Here is a 23,651-nt window from a genome sequence, read left to right on the forward strand (position 1 = left end):
CGTTTAATGTCATTTGTGCTTTTTCAAATGTTTTGAAGAATACAATGGGATCTGCATTTGAAGGAGAATGGATTTCAGTCACTGCCTTCATCTTAAGTTTTGATTTGTTAGTCAGAATCACCTCACAGTGATGGATGAGTTCGTTTCAGACTAATACCCATTTTCTTTGCCCCTAGCTGCATGAGGACCGATGAAAAATGTTGCCCATTCATAATTAGCGGAGTTTACTTGTGTTACCTAGCTGCATGTTGACGCACAAACAATGTTGCTAATTAATCTTCTGTAGAATACTTCACCTCAATTGCCTGGTGCTAGTAAGAAGAGCTACTGAAATAGATTGAATTCTGGTAAGTCTGTAGAAGGCATCTCCTTACCCTCACTCACCTTTGCATCACTCTAATATTGAAATTATGCAATTTTATTACCCACTTAGTTTGGCGCTTGTGGAGATGACAAAATTTTCCACCAACCAGATATTGCTTGAACCTAGCCAATGTGAGCAATACTGCTAGCACCTCCCTTTACAAATAGATATCAAATTGTTGTCCTTGAGCTTCCCTCTCTCAAAAGCAATGGATCTACCCTGTTGCATCAAAACTCCTCCGATGCTCAAGTTAGATGCATCATCCTCAACAACATAGCGAAGAGAAATCTGGAATAGTAAAAATGGAACATGTGCGTATCATCTTTTTTAGGTTCATGAAGGCTTGGCTAACTAATTTGTCTTCTCAAATTTTCTTTTGTCGGTCAAATCTTGAAGCAGAGCAGTGAAGATAAGAAAACCCCTTGATATGATGTTGATAATAAATAATGCATAAACCTAAGAATCCTCTCTGCTGAGTAAGTGTTATTACTGGCCATTCCTTAATTGCATGAAATTTTGATTCATCCACCTTGAGTCCATAACTAGATCTATGATGTCCTACACAGGAGCTTTTTGGTACCACAAAAATCCGCTTGCTTTCTTTGTAAACATGTTATTATTATTTACTTAATAATTTCTTAAACAATTTCAAGGTTGTCTACTTGCTCCAGCAAAGTCTTGTTTTAAATATAAACTATTAAGGCAATCACCACAAAGATATACTGACATTATAAGAACCAATCGATCATAAAGCATCAACATAATAACACTTGATATTCAATGACAACATTACCAGTGTCTGTTCTGCCATAACTCAGTATCATGTTAAGTATCAACCAGAACTAGAGAAGATTGATAATTAAGTATTGATAGCCCATGAAGATCTAACAATTATCTCTGAAACATCAAGCATTATATGATACAGATTGGTGATTGATCAAGGCATATACAATGAAGGGAAACAATGATATCGTTAATGAACAACGATTATGTTATTACCAATTGTGAACAATATTGATGATGGGTAGAGATTCTCTTTACCAAGGATGATATAATATACAAACATAATATGATTACAAGTAGATCTGTTACGTCATCCAAGCAAGACATACTCTCAATAAGATTATTCAACCATCTTGACAAATATTGGACAAGCAGCGATTAATGCCAAACATTGATCTTAATCATGGAAGACGACGTCCTGTAGAAATTGCAGCTATTAATCAATAATCAAGAATATTGATAATGATAAGTGGCGGCAATCACACCAGTAATCTGTAATACAATCAATCATTGTTACAAGATTGATGTTAAGCATTGTTGATAACAGGGGCTGGTCATAAAGACAACGGTTATGCTAATCAGTGTCATTTATGTATAAACCGGACTTGTTAAGAAGGATGATTAGTAGGAGTTGTGTCTCATCAAACATGAAGAGGTGCAATCATTTGCAAATATAAGAAGGCAATTGATCTTTTTCTGGAAGGCATCGATTAAAGCTGGAAGAGAAATTCGATCAAGGACCAATCTGGAATCAGACATTATTAAGGAAAGTCTACATTAACATTGGCATTTGGCATTTTATGCAGCAGTCCATTTCTGAACACAATTGTGGTATGCCTAATATTTCATAACTATAAGTTGCTAATTTAGGTAATATAAATAAGATGAATGATAAATAAATATAATTATCCATTATATGGAGTAATAATAAATATATGTTAATTATATATGCATATCTAATATTTATAGACCCAAGTTCTTAACCAGTTCTGATTCTTTTCCTAAGGAAGGGTGTGGTGCTGTTAGGGAGAGGCAGAGTAAAACCATCTCAGAAATAGATGAGCCCCAAGGGTGAATGGATTGATGTTCCGGAAATCTGGGCTGCATTATGGAGATGGTGTCATCGTGCCCTAGACAACCAGATTCCCCAACCAGTGTTAGGAATTAAAAGGGATTAAGGTTAGGACTTGAATATGGACAATATCAAGTTATACTATGAGCAACCCTAGTTATTTAATGTGTAATTAATGTAACTTAGTAAGGAGTAATGTATGTTGCCCTTTGGTAATTGACAGCCTATTAATAGGGGACATTATATCCATCGATCTCACTTAAGCTTCTTACGAGACTAAAGAACCATATATAACCTAGAACTTTTTTCTTAGGAGCAGCCTTTCTGTTATTAACTCTTTGGTAATTGACAGCCTATTAATAGGGGACATTATATCCATAAATCTCATTTAAGCTTCTCACGAGACTAAAGAACCATATATAGCCTAGAAATCTTTTCTTAGGAGCAGCCTTTCTGTTATTAACTGGGGTCCAACTGACATTATTATCCTCATCATCCTAACCCAACAAATTAGGAGAAGTTGACAGTGGGAAAGTACCTCCAACAATGAGTCATGAATGTGTGCCCTAATACTCCAATGTTCTGGTACAGTTGAGTCAGCTGAGACTCAATAATCATCCACAGGAGCAAGACTTAAGCTGTCTTGAGGGTGGGACAAGTTGGAGTATGACAAAACTATAGAAACCTCAGCCAAGTGGGGAGACGATCAGACCATTTTTCAGAAAAAAGTCTGAGAAGTAGAAGGCTTAGCCTGATTCAGACAAGTAGGTAATTGAGAAGGGTATAGTGAAGGTAGATCTCTTTACGTAGAAACTTTGGGTGGAGAAGTCGAGGATTAGGCATAGGCTACAACCAAACACCATTTGATGTTTCTTCCATTCGGCACCTTTCCACCATGTAGCAATAAGACAGTTTTTTCCCCTTTTTCTAGAATAATCTTTCACCAAATGCCCTTAGGAAAAGCAAGATCGACAACAGTGAGCTGATCTTTTGTAAGCGACAAGTTGTTTTCAAATGCTTTCTCCGACTAGAATATTAATTTCAATTAGTAGACCTTGATAGATCCATAACCACTAGCAAACAGGCATAAGTAGAAAGGGTGCTTGTTCTCTTTAGGGGCAATTGAAATAAGCTTCCTCAAGGTGTTCCTAATGATTGCCAAATTGAACTGCTACCAAAATTGTAGAGGGCGGTTAGGCAAACTAACTCACAGAAGACAATCACAAACGATTCTACAAAGGAGAACTTAGAATACCACAACTTCTTGCAAAGTAGTGTTGAGGCCTAGAACAAAGGTTCAACTTCAAAAAGGACCTGGTGATCTTTTGTCTACCCATGCACAATAATGAAAAATCCTTGAGCACATGGATACAAAGTTACGTCCTCAAATAATAGGGGTTTCCAATAATTTTAAATTCATTCATGGAGATTGAAGAGATGACCAATAATTTTGGAAACAACAAACCAAACCGAAGCCACAATACTAGTTCTCTTGAAGAACCTCTTGCCCTGAAAATCACCTTTGGAGTGATGTTTGATTGTCAGAAAAATTAAGAAGAGGAAAGCACAACTGTTCAATTAGAACCAGCTGTGACCTTTGCAACAAGCATCACTCTTTCATTCTTTTCCGCATGATGGCCCTTCACCAAGGGAGAAGGTCCATACGATGTTGACCCAAAGGACCTGGTGTATCAGCAACAACAGCTCCACATGCCAACCCTAACCACTAGGGACATTGCTAATAGATTTGTTTTGCATGCTCGTAGAGCCTAAAAATGTAGCCACCAATGAAGAGTCTTTAGGGTTCTCTGTAAGCAAGGAAGTGTACAGCAGCCCAAGAGGTAATAATATGATATTATTAACCATATGCCTTGTGTTGATGTGTGTTTTGTGACACCTCAAACACAGAATAAAGTATTGAATACTCTATCCTCTCTTGAACAAAATTTTCTCAAATGCTGGACTAAGTGATCACTTGAGATGACTCCAAGGTTTATACTATCAGGTCTTGATGTGTAGATAGTCTCAATGGTTGATGTGATTGCTGGTAATCCAAAGGGACTTACGTAGTTGTTCTTAGGAGATAATCACTCAAAAGCAAGGAAATGCCCTATGAGTTTGATTTCGAATGATTTTCAATTACGTGTTTTGCTTACTACTACTAATGAATTTATAAAAAAAAGGTGAAAAAAGGATAGGGTTTGAGTAGAATCTTAATCTAATACTAAAATGCAAAGATTGGACGATTTTAGTTAAACTCAACCATACTTTGTTTTGCCATGCAAATGAACAACTAGGTAAAGCTGGTGTGATCTTCTAAGGAAAGCGAATAATGTTCAAATCACCACCAACAATCATCAATACCATCAAAGGCATGCATATCAATGAGTGAGTAGCAATTGAAGTTAAGCTTATTTTTGAGAGTTTAGACTAACCATGGACTACAACTTATAATCAACAAATTGCAAATGGTATGAATGTAGGAGTTTCGCAATAAATCATGCACAAAGACTTCCATTTAACTAAAATATTTAAGCAAATATAGATTTTTTTTTTACTTGAGATGGTAGACGACCATGCAAATACTCCAAGATAGCATATAAAATCACCAAGCTTCAATGTCTTATATTAATTTGGCAGCAATATAGCAACAATTCTCCAAATTCTCTTATATGTTACAAATGAAATGGATTGAGCTTATATAGAGCTCTCAATATAGATGAATGGCCAAGATTAATCTAAAATCAAGAGCTATGATTTTGCCACCTAAACCCTAATTAGGGTTTGTTACAACAAAATACCTAATAATTGGATTTCATTGAGTAACGGCCAATGAAAAAGGAACAACTTTCTTAGCACAAAGTACGATGTGAGGTCCACCAATGAGAAAATTTGATGCCACATAGGATCATAACAAACTATTATCTAGAAGTTTGTTCCCCTCATCTCTTTCCTTAGAAGCAAATTCAATGAATCTTCACATGATGCTGTCAAGTTCATCAATTGGGATGCTTGGCATGATCTTTAATAGACTCTCCATGTAGGCTAACTAGGCTAAGGATGAAATGAAAATCTTCTCCCACTCAGGTCCCAAGTCTCAGATGTTGCTCACAAGTGTCATGAATGACTGAATATCCTCTAGTTGCTGTACTGAAAGTGACCCGGCTGTCCTGAAGAAGACACACCTTACTCTTTCTATCAATTTGTCAACAACCACGTCTACCTCTTCCTTCATCTCTTTTCCAAGTATTGTTTCAGCTACTTATATGATTCTATCATTTATTACCTTGATTATCTCCTCAACTTGGGTGCAATCACTACTGATACTTTCAAACATGTCCCTCCTCATCCTAAGTGTACAATACCATCTGTAGAAGTCACATGTCTGTTCGTCTTCCACCTCTCCAACATTTACCAAGGTTTGTTTGGGGATATCCATCAATACCCGCATCCGTGGAATGTTTAACTCCTTAGTATGGCTAAATACATCATAGGAAGCAGCGAGTGCCTAGATCCAATTGAGGATAGCTGAAACTCTCTCAAATATGTGTGTACTAACTCTCCCACAAACTCATTTGCCTTGGTGAAGGCATTATCAATTCAACTCTTCACGTGAGAGGTAGTCCTCATTTCTTTCAAGTCCTCAATTGACTTGGCTCGAAGCAATGATGGAGGAATACACAAAGGATTAGCTTGTCTTATCGGATTCATAAGCTGCTATACATAGTTCCTTAGTACATTCAATTCTTTGTCCAACCTCCTCTTTTCTTCTTGTTCAATCTTCAATCTATTCTGGATTGTCTTCACTGAATCATTCAGCTCTTCCACTTCTTGCTCAGTAGTAGTAGGACCTAGCTCAATAGTGGTTAAGTCATAGTCACCAACAATGATCTCATCTTCTGGCTTGTCCACTCTTGGAATAGCTATTTGTCTAGTCCGGGACCTTGTATTATCTCTTGTGATCTTGGAGAGCTTACTGGCTTTCTTCTTCTCATGCATCTTACCAATTCTCTCTAAGAAGCTCTCTAAGTCATCTGTTGTGGCTTCTTCTACTACTATCACTTCCCTAGTCACTCTTTCTCTAAGCCATGCTGGGATATTGGATTGCTCTTCCTCTACTTCCAATACCTTGGATGGATGATCTTCTCGAGGTGGAGAGTTTCTTTCCGTCTTGTCATCTTCATCCATGATCTCAACGTATGCATCCGCTGTGATTGTGTTGTCCACAACTTGCTCTTGCGTTGTTGGAGGATCCTGTGTTTGGGGTTGTGTTTCTTTATCTGCTATTTTACCTCGATTATCTTGTATAGTAGATTCCAAGGACTCGTTCATGCCTTGATCTCCGCCTCTCTTGAGTGATTGACTTGCATTGATGGATACTCGGTCCATTGTAACCTCTTGTATGGATGAGGTGTTGGTGGAAGGATTACTTGAACTCATCCTCTGCCTCTTTTGTCTTGATCCTTATTTGTCTCTCTTTCCTCTTGGAACCCTTAGGTTGAGATGTCTGGGCTGCATTATCACTCATGCTTATGCTCTCCGTCTCTTCATCAGATGAATCCCAATCTCCCTTCATATCATATGTTAATTGTGCATTTTGATTCTTCAATTTGTTGGTTTGAGCATTTGCCCACCTTTTTGGTTTGCCATGACAGGTCTCATTAGCTCTTCTAATTCTGTGATATCCATGTCATTCCAATCGACTTGTATATCTTTTTCTCTTTCTTGCTCATAGGCATGCTGGAGGCGCCTTCCATCGTCCCACACTTAATCAGGTATAGGAACACTCTACACATCTTTATGATCTCAATAGGTAGCCTGGAGAACATCTTCCTTCTGACCTCAAAGTCATCCTTGGCATTCATCTTGTAGTCCTCAAGGTGTGGCCGAGTAGTCCTCAAGGTGTGGCCTATGTTTGTACTTGCTTCCATTGATCCTCCTTATGTTATCATATGGATCAAGGTTGGTTCGTGGAAATATAGATAACAAGGAAGTAGAACTTCATGTCTTTTCTGACTTCTCAACAGCTTGTATTGACAGGCATACCCAATTGAGATCGGAAAGAAAATTCCAGCTTTATGCCTATTCTTTTGAATCTTATCATGAGTGACCAACTGCCTCGAGTTCCAACAATACCATCTTATCTGTAGGATACCTTGGAAGCTTATATGGTGGTGATGAGCATCCTTGAACTCTTATGTATGTGAACTTGGGATATTGGATGAACTGGGCTCCATAGTTCTTTACTAATTTCTGTTGGATGCCACCTTGCAATGTCCTGACTATGTGCATGGAGAAGGCATCATTCACTCTCCTGAAGTGTGCCTTGTTTTGGAAGTGTAGTTGTGGATAGCACTCACACACCCTTATTTCTCCTTCTCCGCTTTCAACTGGACCTTTGTATGTTAATCCTTTATATCCATAAGCCCTTGCAAGTAAGTAGACCATATAGGAACTTATATAGAATTGCTTGGTGTGCTCTAGCCTCCTCAACTGCTGATCAATATTATTACTTATGATCTTTGCCCAATTGACCATCTCTTCATCTGTTGTCACTGCTGCCACATAGTAAAACATCCAAGTCTCAAAATTAGATGCTCGAGGACTTCCCATGATTTGGCTGAGCAACGTGATCAGGTCGGCATACTCCTTGAAGTCCACTTGGTGGAGTTTATTAGGCATCTTGGAGGGATGGGACCTAGCCTTTGATATCCAATATTTGTTGATGATGCCTAAGCATTTCTCCGGGTCGTCATCATAAATCATCTATGCTCCTTCCTTATTCTTGTATATCATGTTGTTGTGATTAGGTATGTTGAATGCTTCACTGATGGCTACCTTTGATAGATATGCTAGGGCCTTGCCATCAGGTGCCACTATCTGTCTTGTATTAACATTGTAGTGCTTGGCACATTTCACTATCATCTTGTTGCATGGGATACCTGGAGCAAAGCCATCTGGTTGCACAATCCCATTCATGATCATTTTATTTGATACTCCAAATGGTTTGCTCTTATAGAGAGGTTCTTAGAATTTCTTCATGTCGAACTTGCCTAGGTTGGTATCTCCAATGTTAGCCCATAGTGACACAATCCTCAACTCCGGTAGTACTCCTTTTGATTACTCCTTTTGAGATTGTCTTGAAACTCCTTCGGGGCTGCCATCTTTCACCTATAAGAGTTGTCTAAGTTAAGGTTTTGAAAGGATATTAAGGCATAAAAGCTTGAAAAACATTAGCAAAGATAACAATTCACTCTTGGAAAATTGAAGATTAACATAAAATCTAATGAATTGCCTTAACTTCAGCTTCAAACTCAAACCCTAACCTTCTATTAGACTGATATTTACTCTGAAAATGGTCATACTAATGAAATGTCAGTCATTAGGAACATAATTTGTCAATTAAGAGCTTAGAAATGAATGATATTGAAGGAATTCTAAAATCTAAAACCCTTTACAATTCTGATCTGAGCCTGCGCCTACCTATAATCAGACCTGATTCTTAACAAATTCAGACCTCTTTCAAATGACTTCAAAATCTCAGAATTCAGACCTCTATAAGCCTTGACTGATAATCAAATGATGTTTCTAACTTCACTGTTGCTTAGAAATCTGCCTCCAATGCTAGTGGAATTCGCTTGGATGTGAGTGTTAAAATGAAATTTGCTGGAACTTCTTCTTGGATGCTGATCAAAATCGCTGCTACAGCATGGAATTTGCCTTCACACTGATGTAATGGATGCACTTCAGGCTTGCTGGGATCAAACTCGCTGCTGATGCTGTGTTGCTTTCTTGGAATTTCACCTTTAAATTCTTCTTTATGCTGATCAAAGTCGCTGATTGTCTTGATGAAAATCGCTGTTTGATGGAGGAAAATCGAATTGCTTGAGTTGATGATCAAATGGAATTATCAATACCCTCTTTATAATCGGCTGACGACTCTTAGCGTTTCAACTTCCTATCAGGCCGACCATTCATTTTCATGCCTTTTTAAATTCAACTCTTGTAAATTGAACTGTTTCATTTAAATAAAGGGGGTTATTTTTTGCAAAATTTAATTAATTATCCACCTTGTTATGCGTGCGTTTGACTTCTCCCTCATGGTCGTGGATTTTTGGAGGGTATGGATTCTGCTTGGGCATGGATTTTTACCCATCGTGGATTTTCTCCACTCATGGACAATTCACTTGCTTTCTTCAAGTCATTGGTTGCCTTGATCACTTCGCCCCTTCATCATACTTAGTCCCTCACTTGATCAATCATCATAATGTTGAAATCATCCTCATTAAGTCATGGATTTTCTCCACTCATGGACAAATTTACTGCCATCCACCCACATGGATTTTGAGTCCATGGATGGTCATCATCATTCAAGTGCAAACTTCAACACTTAGTCAATTAATTCACCTTCATCATGTTGTTGACACCGACCTGTCGGCCCCCGCTGGACATCCCGCCTCCCGCCGGCTTCCGCAAGCCCTCCGGCCACCTCGACCGCCGCTCGGCCTAGCCTGCCACTGCCGTTGCCCAACCACCTCGACCGCCACCTGACCCAGCCCGCCACCGCAGCTCCGCTCAACGTCCTCCTCCAGCGCCTGCCACTTCGCCTCTCCTCCCCGGAGCGCCGCCGAAGCGCCATCGGAGTGTCGCTCGTGCGCCACCTCCACTTGGCTCCTCCACCAGACCGTCACCCTCTTGCCTTTTTGAGGGGGGGTTCATTTTTTGGTCATATCTTGAGCATCCATAGTCGTTTTTTGGAAAACGAATAGGCCCTAGAAAGCTGGTTCCGAGTCGGACCTCGTGGTGTTGGATTTTTTTTCCGAATCTGCTGTTTGACTATACTTATTTCCAGTCAAAGTCGAGACTCTTTTTTGCACTTCCGAGGTCGTAGAATGGGCAAACGGACTCCGTTTTTTGAAAATGAATAGGTGTTGGAAAGCTCTCAGCGTGCTCTATTCAGATTTGTGATCTTTTTTCTCAGAATTTTCATCAGGTACATGAGATATCAGTTTGAAGTTTTTTTTGCTTATGCACTACTTCCTTCTCATCAGTATGTACTAGGGTTTGGGTTTATCTATTGTGGGGGGGTGTTTTTTCTCGCTTTCTGTCATTTATATCAGAAATCAAGAACACCCAAACTCTCAAAACAAACAAACCCTTTTGCATCTTCTGTCTATTCTGAAAGATCACATAATAAAAAAAACCAACAAGCAGGTGCAGGTGCAGAGTTTTGTTTTCATGGCAGATCCTTCAGTTGAGTTGTTGACTTCACACAACTATCACACCTGGAAGCCCCGCATCACGAGGCTTCTCCGAGCACGAGGGTTGTGGTTTTGTTTGGATGAGGTTCAGCCTGTATTGCAGTGTCCTTATGAGCTTCTTCAGCACAAGAACAAGATGGATGAGGCCATGGGTTTGTTCTCCTTGCATGTCTCTGACAGTCTTCTGTTTCACCTTGATGAGTTGCTCACTCCTCGGGCTATGTGGTTGAAGTTTGAGTCTCTCTTCGGGAGGGTTAATGAGATTCAGGCATTACAGATTGAGGCATATTTGGTTTCCTTGTCACTTGATTCCTTTCCCACCATTGAGGATTTTTTGAACAAGTTCAAGACTACCAGATTTGTTCTTTAGGGATGTGGCAAGATCAAGATAGACACAGAGTGTATTCACTTGATTCTTTCAAAGCTTCGGGGTCATTTTCAGTTTTTTGCCTCTGCTTTCTACTCCACCATGGATGGCTTGGGTGCTCGTTTCAACATGCCTACCTTTGATGTCTTTTGTGAGCGTTTGTCTCGTTAGCAGTCTCATCTTTCTCAACTGGATAAGCTCTCAGGCTTCAAGAACAAAGCATTGGTTGCTCAGTCCTCTAAGGAGAAGCAAAAGCAGAAACTGAAGCCCAAGAAGAATTCTGCAGGCAGTGAGTCTTCCTCCAAGCCACTTTCTAAGTCTGATTCTAAACCTCCATTTCCTCCAAAACAAGGGAAATCTTCACAGTTTGGTGAGTCTTCCTCCAAGACTAAGAAGAAATCAGGAGACACTTGTAGTTTTTGTGGCAAGGAAGGACATCTAGTTTCCAGGTGTTGGAAACGATTAGAGGCTTTAGAGGAAGCCATGCAGCAGCATCACATCTCCTCACCTCAGGCGTCTTCTCCTTCCACAGGGAAAGGTCATGCTCTCACTGCTCGATCTTCGACTTATGGGTCCACATGGATACTAGATTATGGTGCTTCTCACCATATGACTCACACTCAGCAGTTGGTTACTTCTCTTGCCTCTTGTGGTACTTCACAGATTGCAGTGGGTTACTCGGTTCAACTTTCAGTCTTGGGTTCAGGTTCTGTCTCATTGGATCGGGGTACTCTACAGGATGTTCTGGTTGTCCCTGACATCTCGACGAACCTCTTGTCCATTTATCAGATTTGCCACTTTGGCTCTGGTAAGACAGTTGAGTTCTCACCACATGATGTGGTTATTCGGGACCTCCATGACTCTGATTTAGTTGTCGCTACTGGGAGTGTTGATACTGCATCTTGTCTATACAGATTTGATGGATTTGAGCCCTCTGAGGGTGCAGGTTCCTCTCTTATAGCACATGCAGATTCCGTGAATAAGCTTTGGCATGAGCGCATGGGCCATGTCAATTACAAATATCTTTAGCAGATGAGCACACAGGCACTTGTTCTTGGGCTCTCACAGATTTCCTGCACTGATGGTGTTTGTCATGGTTGTGTGCTTGGCAAGCATCACAAAGATCCCTTTCCGAAGGGAAGAGCCTCTCGTGCTTTGGCACCCTTGAAGTTGATTCATAGTGATCTCATGTCATTTTCCACTCCTTTTTCTGGGGCCAAGTATGTACTCACTTTTATTGATGACTTCTCCAGACACACATGGGTGTACTTTCTTAAGTACAAGTTTGATGTCTTTGATTCATTTCGAATCTTCAAGACATTTGTAGAGAAGCAGTCTGGCTGTTCTATTCGGCGGATACGTACAGATAATGGGGGGGAGTATGTGAATCAGGCTTTCAGAGATTTTTGCACTGAGCATGGTTTGCAACATTAGTTTACTGTTCCCTACACCCCTCAACAGAATGGTGTCGCTGAGCGTAAGAACAAAACTTTACGGGAGATGGCGAATTGTATGATTTAGTCCAGGTCCATGGATTCGTCTTTTTGGGTTGAGGCAGTCAATTGTGCCAACTATATTCAGAATCGGATGCCTCACAAGGCGATTCGACATATGACTCCTGTGGAGGCTTGGTCTCATGACAAGCCTGATGTTTCTTTTTTCCGAGTGTTTGGTAGTGAGGCATGAGCTTTCATTCCTGATGCCCAACAGAAAGCCATGAAGCAGAAGAGCCGACCACTCATTTTTGTTGGCTACTGTGAGGATGTTAAGGCGTACAGGTTGTTTGATCCTGATTCTAGAGAGGTCCTGTTTCGACGGGATGTTCAGTTTGATGAGCGCCTTCCCACAGTGGATACCTCGACTCCAGTGTCTACTCCGACCACTGCATCTCTTCAGGATCTTTTTGAGGATGATTCTGATGATGGTGCTGATGATCCACCATCCCCCCCTCCACCTGTTCCACCTCAGATGCCCAAGTGGGCTCGCTTTATTGTTGAGGCGGCAGGTTCTATGGCCGGTGATCCTTCAGATACTCGTCGCACCCGTTCTCATACTGTGGGTTCTAGTCTTTTGAGTCATGCTATTTCATATGATCCTCAGAAGTTTTCAGAGGCTACAGGACACCCTGAGTGGGATTGTGCTATAGAGGAGGAGTATTCTTCTTTGATGAGGAATCATACTTGGGATCTCTGTCCTCTTCCTAAGGGCAGAAAGATGGTTAGGTGTTGCTGTTTGTATCGCACTAAGTATGCTGCTGATGGTTCCATTGATAAGTACAAAGCACGTCTTGTTGCGAAGGGTTTTTCACAGGTTGAGGGTATTGATTACTTCGAGACATTTGCCCCTGTCGCCAAGATGAACTCCATTCGCTTTGTACTATTTCTGGCAGCTTCTCGGGGATGGCCTGTTTTTCAGATGGATGTGAAGAGTGCCTTCTTGCATGGGGACCTACAGGAGGAAATCTATATGGAGTAGCCTCAGGGATTTGTGCAGGACAATTCTTTGGTTTGTAGACTTCGGCGTTCATTGTATGGTCTCAAACAGGCCCCTCGGGCTTGGTATGGGAAGATGGATTCTTTCTTGCTCTCCATTGGTTTCACCCGCAGTTATTCTGATCACACTGTGTATATTCAGCTTCTTGAGGGTGACATCCTGATTCTTGTCCTATATGTTGATGATCTCCTCATCATAGGTAGCTCATCCTCTATGATTCAGCATATTCAGCGAGCCTTGATGGACTAGTTTGAGATGACAAATCTCGGTCTTCTGCACTATTTCCTTGGTCTTCAGGTGATTCAGTCTTCTGATGGGATCTACATTTACCAGTAGAAGTATGCTCTTTACATGCTTGATTGCAAGCCTGCTCCCACTCCTTTTCAGTCAGGGGTTGTTTTGATTACTGCTTGTCCCACTCCTTAAGTAGATTCTACACTTTATAGGCAATTGGTTGGCAGTTTGTTGTACTCGACTCACACTCGTCCTGATATTTCCTTTGCGGTTGGCCTTGTCTCTCAATTCTCCCATGATCCTCATGAGAGTCATTGGCAAGCTGCCAAACGTATTTTGCGGTACATTCAAGACTCTAGTTCTCATGGCATTCACTACACATTAGGGGGCCCTCACATTGTTGGCTACACTGACGCAGATTGGGCTGGTAATGTCACTGATCGGAAGTCTACTTCTGGCTTTGTTTTATGTCTTGGCTCTGGTCCTATCACATGGTCTTGCAAGAAGCAGACTGCTCATGCATTATCATCTACAGAGGCTGAGTACTGAGTTGCTGTGCTCGCCAGTCAGGAGATCTTATGGCTTTGACAGTTGATGACTGAGTTTGGTTTTCCTCCTGATAGTCCCACTGTTCTTTGGTGTGACAATCAGAGTGCTATTCATATTTCCCGCAACTCGGTAGAGCATCAGCGGACGAAGCACATTGAGCTTCACATGCATTTTATCCGCCAGTTGATTCAGGATGGTTCTCTCATTTTGGAGTACATTCCCACTGCAGAGCAAGTTGCAGACATCTTCACGAAACGTTTTGCATCGCCGTGCTATCTTCAGTTGCGCTCTATGCTTGGGGTGAAGGAAGTTGTCCTTGGGGGCTCTTTATGAGGCCTTCCTTCCTTCTTCTTCTTTTAGCATGTTCTTTTATCTCTTTTCGGAGAGGAGTTTTTTCCCATTGGGTTTTATCCTTTTTCTCCGTTTCATAGAGATTTCATTGTATTTGGGTACCTGATCAGGCCTTGTTGTCGGGACCCATCTTTCCTGCTTTTAGTAGCTGTTCTAGGTTTTAGCTTCTCCCTAAGTCTAGCTTAAGGGAGGGTGTTAGAGTAATTGGGTCTTTACTTGATTAATTAAACAATATTTGTTTAATTCTTTAAGCTCCCTATTATCTTTTTACACTTAAGCTAACATTAGGTGCATAATAATTAATTCTTTTATTAATTATTATGTGCAAGCCTAGGGTTTCCCTTTTTAGGGTTTCTTGACGTATTAGAGGTTAATTTGCATTTCATTGTATTATTATCACAATACATTTTTGGTGAATATTGAGCTCTCATCTTTTGAGCATATTTTCATGTGTTCTTGTTTTTCAGATTATTTTGCTTCCTTGCTTCTCCTTGTAACAGAGTATTCAGCTTGCAGAAGATCTTCAAGCTCATGTGGGGTTGTATTTCTCAACTCTCACATATACGTAAAGATGACCTAAGCAAAAAATAAGAATTGATTTGAAATTGAACTTGGATAAATATCAGATGCAGATTTACTTACACTATATTTGAAAAGCTTTTGAGATTCCCGGCATTCAAAGAAGTGTGGCTAATTTCAGCTGCAAGTTGCTATCAATTAGCATTTGCGTTTCTTCGATAATACCATAAACTTGTTGACACTGATATTAAATGGAGATTGTTGAACTTGACATTAAACAGATAGGAATGAATATGGGCATAAAGTGGCGGCATGTAATAGTCAATTATGAAGCTTCTAGGATAAGATAAGGGCACAACTCTTAACGAGAGAAATGGTCAGAGTAAGAGAAGTTACTTTGAAAGCTTAAGCTTGTGCATGTTTTGCATGTTTAAGAAAGGGAATGTGCATGATTTTAAATGTTAAAGACAAGATTAATTATAAAGGTGTTTGAGTAAATAATATTTTGATAAGGATGTTGGGCCAAGGTAAAAAATAGGGATGCCCACAAGTGAATGTAGCATATCTTTGCAAGAAGTGCATAAAGCCTACATAGTTCCCAGGTTTATTTCAGTAGACACCTTTACTATTCCAAATGATATTATAGGGACGTGGATGCAAATATCAATTTATTTCAGCAGATGTTCCAAGGCAAACATGTTTTTCCTAAATAACTTCAGTAAATCTATTTTTAGCTTATTGTCATATTTTACCATAGCAGAGCACTTGGCTGTAGGAAATGATGCAAGAGAATTTTAGATGACCACATAGTTCAGAGATGTGCATTAAAGCAGAGAAAACTATTATGTTTGTTGCCACAGATGGATCACTATGCGATAGTACCAAGAAATGGCCAAATTGTATATGATAATGCAGACCATCCTGAAGTATGTCAGAAGTACGTACCCATCCGGAGAGAGGTTAGAGAGCCCAACATATTGAGGAGCTCCAACCTTCAGGACTGCATATGAGATGTCCAGCATCATCAATGGTCCTTTTTTGCATATTATTCACATTGTTCATACAATAAAAGTATAATAATCAAACTCCTAACCATAAAATTATTATTAGAGACCTCGATGTCAAGCCTTTTGCATTTAAAATAGACTTGTAAAATATTTGATAACCAAGGGCTAAAAGAGAACATTTTTCTAATTTAATGATGATGGTTGACTTTTAGAGGCAAAACCTGCAATGGATGTCTAGTATGCACAATCTCTAGGATAGGAATGTCCCATGAATGAATCTTGCATAATTATAACCTTTAAGAATGGATGGTAAGAGTTGCATCCACAACCATAATGTGAGTTTTCTCTAGTGACACCAGTTGTCATGTTTGTTGAGTTCTTGAATTTTCTTGTGCAGAAGAAAGTACTATAGATGAACTAATTGGTTAGTCCATTTTTAAAGCTTTTGTTTAGAATCACTTTGTAAGGCAGAGTGGAGATTGAACATTGTAGCTATCTGCTATAAATTGCATGCCAAAAACTAATAAAAGGGTTCAGGAGCACTAGAGTACCTCACAAGACATGCTATGGTATCTATATATCTGTTATAATTTTAGTTTTTAAACACATACACAAACAGTCTATGAGATTATGCATATATCTAAGAAGTATCATGCTAATGGACAGCTTGGGGCAACATATCAAATGTGCTCTAATTTGTGTGCCATTTGATGCCTTGACATTTGCATACTTGTCAATCAGGTCATCTGCAGTGACAGCATCTGAAAAATCTGCTGTCAATCAATTTGGAGCACCAAACCTTAGACATTATCAGGGAGTTTGCTGGTAAGTTGTCACACTTGCCAACTCCAATTGTTTAAAAGTAATTAATGCAGTTTCAACAAACCTATTTTGTGCATATTCATGAGAGTATGGTGCAAGCTTTGTCAAACAATTCATGTGCCTCCTGTGTACGTTCACAATCCCCCATACATCAAATAACAGAGCAACCACAACTAAGACACAGAAGGTCTGCTTTCAAATCTACTGATGGCTTTGCTTACTCTATTTTAAATTTATAAAGTTACTGTTTTAACATTTGGCACATGCTTCACATATACTAGAAAAGGATGATGAGTTTGGCTGCACACCTGCTTATTGGACTTGCTTGAAGATCTCCAAGGTTTTTTCAACAAGCCTATTATGAACATGTTTAGCTACCATCACATTTCACGAGATGATATATCCTTGAGGTATATTGTGCCATCTATGCTTTCACATTTTTAATGCATGTCTATCAACATCTGACAGAAATCTGCTTTCCATTTACTTAATGGATCTCCTTACCCTATTTAGAATCCTCCTTATTTAGTAAATACTGCATATATGATTGCAGGTTAACAACAATTCTGACTAAATCTGCTATTATTTGATTAATTTGATAGGTTTTGATACCCTGTTTTACAACTCCCATAGTATATCACACTGGTAGTATGCTGGCAAAGGTTTCTGATTTTGTCTATATACACAAAGTCAAGCTGCTCTTTGGTTTGATTAGAATGTTACTAATGGCATAGGACATAAGTAGAATTTACAGGAGAATAAAAATATTATTGACAACTGGAAGAGAAGGTAGAATTTTTTAATTTTTTCACGGCTCTGAGATGAAGTTTCTTAAAGCACCTACATCTCTGAGGACAAGTTCTTCCTCAACACAGTTCAACCCTAGAATCTTAATTAAATTATCTAATTGCTGCAAGCAAGGTCCTTTCACCGATTTGTATTGTTGTTACCTAAGTCACCAGGTTCGGCCGAATTTCATCCTTGAAGTTCGAAATTCGCCGAACTTTAAAACATACAATAAAAATCGTTGAAATTCATTGAAGTTCGATTGGTCAAAAAAGTGATTTTTTTTTTCTGTTGAAATAGTTGTGAGCTAAGTCACCACGTTCGCCAAATTTTCGTGTTCAGGTTCGAAATTCGGCAAACGTATAAAAAATGTATGAAATTCGCCAAAATTCGTTTAAAATTCGCAGGAAACAGGCACAGGTGTTTTTTTGCTGTCGGCAGATAACCAGTTCGCTATTGCCGTCAGGAGGTACGAGGGCTGCGGGTCAATGGTCAACGCAATGCTTGCCGCCGGTAGGGTTTTTAGACGGCCGCATTGGGAGAAAGAGGATATAGGTAAATGTTAAAATTAAAGAAACTTCATAAAGTTGTCCGATAAATGTGAACCTTTATTAAAATTTAATAATATTAAACGTCTAATATAAGTTGTTGCCGGATGTAATGGTGTTGCCTGATAAAATGTTAAATAATATTAAAACTTAATATAAACGTTAACTAATAATGTTGTTAATATATTAACGTTTAGTATAAAAGTTGTCAGATTTAACATTTAATATATTAAAAATTAAATATTTTAAAATATTTAATTCAAATATTATTCATATATAAAATTTGACAAATTTAAATGAAAATATTTAAATTAAATATTATTTATTCTGATATTTTGAAGATATATTATTTATATTTTTAAAAACTTAAATTTATATAAAGAGAATTTAATGACGAATTTTATACATTTCGAATTTTTTCCTCATCGAACTTCATTCGAATTTCAAAGCTGTCGAACTTCGATTTTGAATTCGAACCTGGTGACTTAGGTTGTTACTGTGGTTGAGCTCTGTTGTCTTCAAAAGATGTCCTGTTCAAAATTATTTTTGTCAGTCAGAGGCTGGGAGGATGCCACCAGAAGTTGCTCTGTTCTTGTCTTGACCGAAACTTTTCTCAGCATGCCCATCTGATGCAAATTTAAATAGTCATATGTGTGCCTCTTGTCAAAACAGTTTGTGTACCTTCTGTGTGCTACAGTATTTCTAGAAAGTTAACACAACAAAAGCTGACAAAAATTTGTGTGCCCCCTGCTTTCTGTAAGGTACATTCTCTGCATATATTAATGTTTAAGTCATCCACAAGAACAACTGAAAAAGGTTAACTTGAAATACTGAAACACTTCTGACCAATTCCATCACAATGCCGCCTGGTATTTCAATTGTTATTTTCATGGGCTAAAATTTCCATGAACCATCCTGGTTCATCCACACACTTGCCTGATTTGAAATTCCTTTGATGCTGTTGAATTTACATCCCTTGATTTGCAAGCAAAGCAGCCAACATATCGTCTTGTTTTTGTAGTAATGAGAAATATTGACATGATGGAAAGCATTGGTGAAACCTTGTTGATGGATCCTTTTACACCTGCAAGCGATAGTGACTTTTATTAATTCATTTAAGTTTAATATAGGGCAGCCTTGGATCTAAAGCTCATTCATATTAATGGTAGCTGTGAGACAGGCCAAGGACAAGTGTTGAATTGTGTTATTTCTCTACATATATAGGATTTTTTTGGTTATATTCTGTGTCAGTGCACCTTGATTGTGGTGTATAGATGGTATTACAAACTGCTTTGTTCCTAGAACACATTATATTCTTGCAATTAAGCACACCATCACAGAATTGCTTCTTGGATACAAATTACAGTACCACTTTAAGAAATATGTTGTTCCTGATGTTATTAACTACAATTAATAATCATCTGTCAATATCTGAAGTAAGGAAAAGTGGTGGTGCTAATAAGCATCATGTAGCTTGCTAAGCTAGACTGTGCAAGTGCACCAACTTCCCCCTCATGCTTTGGTCAAGACCCATAAATGAGTTAATAGTGAGTATAAAATATACTATGGAGTTGGATGCTGAGTGTTGATGTAGCTTGAGGGAGGTTGCTGCGAACTTGCAAAATGTTAAGAGACAAATATACCGATATGTTGTCACAATGTATGGAATGTTACATGATATGTTGATTTCTAAAATGACCTAGGGTTTACTCTTTTAAATACATGCCATGAAGAGGTAAGGCCTTTTAGGACCCGTTGACGTTTTTTTTATGACTACACCTAACACAGAATAAAGTTACCAACGGTCACCTTACTCTCTCTTGAACAAAGTTAAACCGTATGCTAAGATTGCAATGAGATCAAACGGCTAACTCCAAGGTTCCTTCATACATGGACGTGACTCAATTGGTGGATGTGATTGCTGGTAATCCAAGGGGCCTTATGTTTGGATCGTTCTTTCACTTCTTCACTGTGGCTGGAACTTCATCATCGGATATGGCAATTTTATGACTGGAACTAACTGAAAATAAAGGGGAAAGGGTTAGAAGAATCTAAATCTACTCCAAGGGCAATGATATCAATGAATAGTGCTTTGGTGGACAAATTCTAGATAAACCAAGCTTTGCTTCGCCAAGTTTAACTACAACTCCGCAGGAACCGGTGCAATCTTCTGAGGATGTTGGAAGATTTTCACATTGAGAACAGTGCATCTGAATACCCAACACGACGCAATCCAAATGACTATTCACAATCGAACTTAGCACAAATTTGGGGGTTCATGCTAACTTTACACTGCAACTTACAATTAGCAAGATGCAAAAAGTATGAACCAAGGAAATTTATCAAACACCATCACATTCTTCAATGAAAGCACCTTATCTAACAACCAAGAAGATAAAATTCTACTCTAAGTGAGGAAGGTGAAACCATGCAAGCTTTGAAAAAATATCTTAAGTGGACACCATCAAAGAACAATGTTTCACTGTTATTATCTCAAAACTTATCGCAACAATTTCATGCAAGTCTCCCCTTTTTACAAATGAGGGGGGTCACCCCTTATATAGGCCTCAGGCCATGATTACATGCAAAACCCTAATTAGGGTTTTCCCTAAAAGATTCCCCACTCAAGATGCAACAAGGTGGGAATCAACTATTAATGCCCACTAAGCCCATATACAATGAATTCAAACAATCCCAAAATGGCATCCATTCGTGCATTAAATGCACTCCATTACATCAAGTTTGCCCAAAATACCATGAATATTCCCCACGTAGACATAAATGCCTATCATTCTCCATGCGAGGACTACATGCGGTAGGAATCTGTCATAAAATCATTAATATGGCGGCTGCATGCAAAAATATTCTTCATGCATTCAACATGCATAGACCGGGCCGCCACTAAGTCAACTTCCCATTTTTTCAAAATTTGGAGGGAAATTAGAAGATTCTTCAAGATTCAATTGATTTATCCACTCGACTTGACTTTTCCTACCTTGGAGGGAATTTTCCATGCCTTTTGACCATCTCCTATTTTTTAGGGATCTCCCTAAAATTAGGACCTGGGTCCATTAGAGAGAGAAATCTCTCATGATTCCAAATCTAAAAAAATTTCCGGATTTTGATAAGATTCAGTGTCTAGAAATGGGAATTTCCAAAAATTTCCTTGAGGGGATTTCTGCATTTCATTCATCGTTGACCCCTTGGATTTTCATGCCTTAGACAAATTTTCAGTTTTCCAACTTAGGCGTGGAATCATCTTGGAGGAGAAATTTCATCATCATTTAAACCTTCCTTTCCTGCCTTTGGACTTGGGCGCTGAACTGGCTTGATGAAGGAATTCATCCTTTGCACATTTTCCAAAGCCTAGGCATTTTGGCGCCCTTTCATGTACATGGGCGGAATTTTGGCTTGAGGAGGGAATTTCATGTTTTCCAAGACCTTTTACCTTTGGCGTCTTTCATCACCTTTGGGCGCTATTTCTCAAGGAAGGAGGAATTTCTCCTTTTTCAATCTTTCCATGAATAGTTCATTTTAGCGCCCTCCTCTAGTCTAGGGCGGATTTTTGCATAGGTGGAGGAATTCACAGTTTTTTTCATCCTTCCTTGACTACTCCACTTTGGTGCTTTCATCCTTGCCTGGGCAGATTTCCATGCTTGTGGAGGAATTTGATGATTTCTAGCAAGTCAGTCTCATTCTCTTCATCAAAACATATATATATGAAATATAACATTTAAGTATAAGAAAGGAAAAAGACATATACTTTAAGTTATATTTCATATATATTGGCAAGATGTTTGAGAGTGGTTTCAGATCTCTAGGAATTATAATGCAAATTCTAGGTTTTTGAAGACCTTTTAAATTCTCAGACAGTCAAATTTTAGGCCATTTCCGGATCAGGATGACATTTGTGGATTGATGTGAATTTCTAGACAGAGATGATTTTTCGAGCTTTCCATTTCTGGAATAGGAATTCCATACTTAACCATCTTTTTTTGATCCAACTTGTCTGCCTTTTGACTCTTCCGGATTTAGAAATGATCTTCAGGAACATTCAGTCTTTAGCGTTTTCAGGGATGAACCTGTCAAAATAGATTTTCCCAAATAGTAAGTGTTTCAAAATGTTAGGGTTTGGACAAAATAGGCCAGGAAAACACTTACAAAAAATAGAAACTAAAAATAGAAATTACGAAAATAGTAAGTTTGATTTTTGGCAAAATTGGACCAATCTGGAAGTGAAACTTACTAAAAATAGTAAGTGCTCAGAATTCACTTGAATTTTACTGGGAGGTTCCTTGAAGCATCCTGACTCCATTTCTACGTTTAGTTTTTCCAAAACCCTAAAAGAAATCCCTAAAATTGAGGACCGAAGGGAGAAACCCTAAAATTGACAAAACGAGGCCTAGACTTAACCAAATTCGCTCAAACGAAAAGCAGACTTGATCAAAAAGACCCCCAATCACTTGCAAAGCAGAGAGATTGAGGAGACCGCTGCGAAAAGACCAAAAAAAACAAAGCCAAAAGACCAGAAGGGCCTAAAACGTAGGGGGTCCCCATTTGCAATGGGACGGTGTGTGAAAACGTCACAACAAGACACTTTAACATAAACATGTGTGCACATTAGCCAATTCTAGAATGATCCCATTAATAACATAAACATGTGCCTGAATTGGGTTACTCTAGAAGGATCATTTTGAGATAATAATCAAAATTGGGGTAAAACAGGAGGGGAAGTGTTAAGGCATGCACTTTTCACATCTACAATTAGTTTAACCTTGAGACAATTAAAGATAGGCAAAAAAAAAGTAAACTTTGATTAGAACCCTTTTGCTTTGTGCCATTGGTTGTAATTTTTTTTTTTTTTTGCAAATGGTGAAAATGCCATGAAATGTCATTTGGACCTTAATTATGTTTCATTGCATTATCCATACATTTTGGGCCTTCAAGAATTAATGATCTATGAATATATGATCATTTTAAGATAATAATCAAAACTGGGGTAAAACAGGAGGGGAAGTGTTAAGGCATGCACTTTTCACATCTACAATTAGTTTAACCTTGAGACAATTAAAGATAGGCAAAAAAAAGTAAACTTTGATTAGAACCCTTTTGCTTTGGGCCATTGGTTGTAATTTTATTTTGTTTTTGCAAATGGTGAAAATGCCATGATATGTCATTTGGACCTTAATTATGTTTCATTGCATTATCCATACATTTTGGGCCTTCAATAATTAATGATCTATGAATATACATGCAGGCATTGGTAGGCACTGCAATGGTTCCCCTCTCCAATAAAATTACGATCTGCTCATTATAATAAGCTAGATTACTGGCTTGCTCAATGATGCCTTGACATGTTTAATTATTCTCATTGTGTCATGACTAATAATCTTTTTGTCAGTTGTTAATCTTATTAACTAGAAATCATAGATATAGAACTGTATTTTTTACCCTGTTCTTCTAATATGTAAATTGTGATTTATTTACTGTAAATT

General features: G+C 38.7%; 1 protein-coding gene across 3 annotated transcripts in view; it reads left to right on the forward strand.

Annotated features, from left to right (window-relative positions):
• LOC131029538 (E3 ubiquitin-protein ligase UPL5) overlaps positions 1–23,651 on the forward strand; it is a 51,836-nt gene that overhangs the window by 26,660 nt on the left and 1,525 nt on the right. Inside the window, exon 4 of one of the 3 annotated variants that reach the window (XR_009102790.2) lies at positions 16,742–16,825. The exons of the other annotated variants lie outside the window; for them this stretch is intronic. The gene's annotated coding sequence lies outside the window, so the exon portion shown is untranslated. The remainder of the gene's footprint in view (positions 1–16,741; positions 16,826–23,651) is intronic. 3 annotated transcript variants of the gene reach the window in all.

Source organism: Cryptomeria japonica, chromosome 5 (genome assembly GCF_030272615.1).
Source record: "Cryptomeria japonica chromosome 5, Sugi_1.0, whole genome shotgun sequence".
Taxonomy (NCBI): domain Eukaryota; kingdom Viridiplantae; phylum Streptophyta; class Pinopsida; order Cupressales; family Cupressaceae; genus Cryptomeria; species Cryptomeria japonica.